The 3,800-nt window shown below is 39.4% G+C and overlaps 1 long non-coding RNA gene across 1 annotated transcript in view; it reads right to left on the bottom strand.

Moving 5' to 3' along the window:
* The window catches only part of LOC135205077 (uncharacterized), a 52,901-nt gene that overhangs the window by 41,470 nt on the left and 7,631 nt on the right, over positions 1–3,800 (bottom strand). The window lies entirely within an intron of this gene.

The raw sequence follows: 3,800 nt of genomic DNA, 5'->3' as shown, positions 1-3,800 counted from the left end.
AGTTAAGGTATGCGAGTCGTACTGCGCATGCTTGGTCTCTTCCAGAAACGGTCCCCGCAACACATGCTCGTACACATACATACACACATACACTAGACGTGGAGGAGAGGTGCCGCTAGAGAGAGAGAGAGAGAGAGAGAGAGAGAGAGAGAGAGAGAGAGAGAGAGAGAGAGAGACCCCTCAGGGTAGAGGGAAGACTGCTGTGTCGAGATTCTCAACGCATTCCCTCCAAGAAACTGGGTTATGTCGACGGCGTTCCAGTCGACGTCGGGGACTCTGGAAACGAAACACACGTAGTATACATACGGAAGGTCGAATTTTTGTGGGGGGAGGGGGCTGTGGGTGGGGTGGGGGGGGCCTGCAACGAGATGACCTATCACGCCAAGAACAAGTCCACAAAAGCAATGGCCTTTTCTATTATTATCATATATATTAATCTGACGTTTCCATCTACCGCTATTTCAAATTCCTTTTTATTACAAGCTCAAACTTTCTGAACTTTTTATAAAAAATGATTTAAAGCATCCTTCCACTTATCAAAAGTGTTAGAATAGATAGAACTAACGCTGGGACCTACGAGGTCATTCAGCGCTGAAATTGAAAGTAGAATGATTTGAAAGGTGAAGCAATTTCCCCATGAAATAACTGTTAGGAGACAGGGCGAAAGTGAGAATGGAGAAAGAGAATATGAAGGAAGGTACAGTAAAGGGCATGACAGAGGCTACTTTTCTTGCATTTCATTCCTTCAATACTTTGAGAATTGGTGTTTTCTAGATGTGTCAAGCGGCCATGTTTATTTTGCATAGTATATAAATGCCTTTCCTTTTGCCAACTTTATTTTAAACGCAATTTTGCTGGCCATACTCTTTCAAACTAGCGTTGTCTAATATAGCAATTTTTAAAAGGTTTTATAAGTGTCTAGTTATTTTTCAGTATTTTGTTTGCGTGTCTTTTTTTCATTCCTTAATTAACAAAAGAGCCTTCGTTAAAATTTGTTTTTAAAAACTTTCTTTGCTTTTTGTACTGTTATTTTTCTTTTTTGGCATTCCTGAATTTTTTCGAACTTTATTTTTGCAACTGACAGATATTTCAGATGTTATCATTTCGTCACCTTTTATTCTTTATTTTTCTACATAATTTGAATGTTCTCTATTTTGCTAATTCAAAATCTTTATGAATTTATCGGCTTTTAAAACAAGCGATTAACAAAACAAAACAAGGAACACCAGAGGGAATTGAATAAACGAATTAATAACGGGAATAGACGAACCACCAGACAATTATAGGCATTTCTGCATAATAACACATACTGTGTATCATAAATTCCTTTTACTGTGTGTAACTTGCCACTGTCCAGCGCGGGTTAGTGGGGGTTAGTGTAACTCGTAGACACCTTTTTTCAGTAAGTCTTGTGGGATGGGGTTGCTAGCCTCATACCCTCTTTATCAGACCTTGGTTTGATCCTATAGCAAGTGTCTTGTAACTGCCAGGTATTAAGTCATTCTGTAGATCAAGACGGCTACTTTAGAGAGAGAGAGAGAGAGAGAGAGAGAGAGAGAGAGAGAGAGAGAGAGAGAGAGAGAAAATTTCCCAACCAACAAATCGCAACGCCAACAGAACTAGGAAAGAAAGATTGGTGTTTCGTCTGGGTCCTTGGCATAAGCAACTTTCACCAAGCGTAAAGGCTACCAAGAAACGAATGAGAGAATTAGCTGGCTTGGATTAACCTGGTCCTATGTCAGCATAGGCTCTTATCGAGTGTGATAAGTGTGGTCAGGCGGGAAAAGAGGGAGCAAGGGACCTGGTGTGGACCCCTGGACTCTGATTCAACAACAGAGACAAACGGATTCAACAGCTAGGGTGGCATGTGGTAGCTGAGGTTTCTGAGGTATTTCCGGTTGCAGAGAACGTTCCCTTGTAAACAAACAGTTGGACAGATGGACTGCTTCTTATTCCAGAATATATTAGTGATGTGAGAGATGCTTTTTCTCGACACGAGGTGTAGCTGCCCCCTGACAAGGGGTGGGGCCGGAATATGCACTAGAAAACGATCACTGTCTGCTGAATCGTGGATGAACACTTGGGCAAGATATGTCCACAAAACCTGCCGTTTCATTAACCTACATTAAATGGCTTATCGGCCCATCGTGATTTTTTTTATTACCTCCTTCTAACACATGACCACACCAACCGCAAACGCAGTTATCCCAAACTCAGCCTACAATACGATCTTTACAATGGCATAAGTCAGCATTTCTCACCATTTCCATTTAAACTTTTTGTCACTATACGATGCAAACAATTCATCATTACAACTTATAGTGTTATCTTTCTATCACATTCAGAATCCATACATCACTATCACAGAGGAGAGCTGGCTCAATAATCTTCATATATCCCATTCTGGACTTGAATACACAATTCATGAATCTTTCTGTTCTGTGACTCACCTACCTTTTCATAAATTTTATCCAGATATCTGCAAATAACTGAGAAAACTCAGTATTAGGGTAATACTTTAAATACATAACTGCTGTATGAAAAATATGTTAATTAAAAATAGCTCTGTGAATGGTAGAAATATAGTATACAAGAAACCAATGTTCAGAATGTTAATCTTATTAAGGCCAAACATCTAAAGGATTTTGTGAACGTACAAAAAAAAAAAAAAAAAATATATATATATATATATATATATCTATATATAATATATATATATATATATATATATATATATATATATATACTGGGGCGGTCATTTGGCTGGGGATGGGGGCCACTTGCCCTCTCAAGACATTGATGACCCACACCCAAGACCTATCTGCCCTCTGCCTTTGAAATAATAATAATAATAATAATAATGATAAATAATAATAATAATAATAAGAATAATAATAATAATAATAATAATAAGGAAGGGAATGACAAATAGAACAGAGGACTGGCACAAACAAACCAATGCACGGACAATACATGAGACAGATTAAAGAACTGGCCAGCAATGACACGTGGCAATGGCTACAGAGGGGAGAGCTAAAGAAGGAAACTGAAAGAATGATGAAACAGCGGGACAAGATCAGGCCCTAAGAACCAGATATGTTCAAAGAACGATAAATGGAAATAACATCTCTCCATACCTGTAGGAAGTGCAATACGAAAATGAAACCATAAACCACATAGCAAGCGAATGTCCGGCACTTGCACAGAACCAGTACAAAAAGAGGCATGATTCAGTGGCAAAAGCCCTCCACTGGAGCCTGTGCAAGAAACATCAGCTACCTTGCAGTAAATTGGAAGTGGTACAAGCACCAACCTGAGGGAGTGATAGAAAACGATCAGGCAAAGATCCTCTGGGACTATGGTATCAGAACGGATAGGGTGATACGTGCAAACAGACCAGACGTGACGTTGATTGACAAAGTCAAGAAGAAAGTATCACTCATTGATGTCGCAATACCATGGGACACCAGAGTTGAAGAAAAAAGAGAGGGAAAAAATGGATAAGTATCAAGATCTGAAAATAGAAATAAGAAGGATATGGGATATGCCAGTGGAAATCGTACCCATAATCATAGGAGCACTAGGCACGATCCCAAGATCCCTGAAAAGGAATCTAGAAAAACTAGAGGCTGAAGTAGCTCCAGGACTCATCAGAAGAGTGTGATCCTAGAAACGGCACACATAGAAAGAAAAGTGATGGACTTCTAAGGAGGCAGGATGCAACCTGGAACCCCACACTATAAATACCACCCAGTCGAATTGGAGGACTGTGATAGAGCAAAAAAAAAAAACAAAAAAAA

The sequence above is a fragment of the Macrobrachium nipponense genome, chromosome 48, assembly GCF_015104395.2.
Source record: "Macrobrachium nipponense isolate FS-2020 chromosome 48, ASM1510439v2, whole genome shotgun sequence".
Taxonomy (NCBI): Eukaryota; Metazoa; Arthropoda; class Malacostraca; order Decapoda; family Palaemonidae; genus Macrobrachium; species Macrobrachium nipponense.
This window is presented reverse-complemented; position numbering and strand designations above follow the sequence as displayed.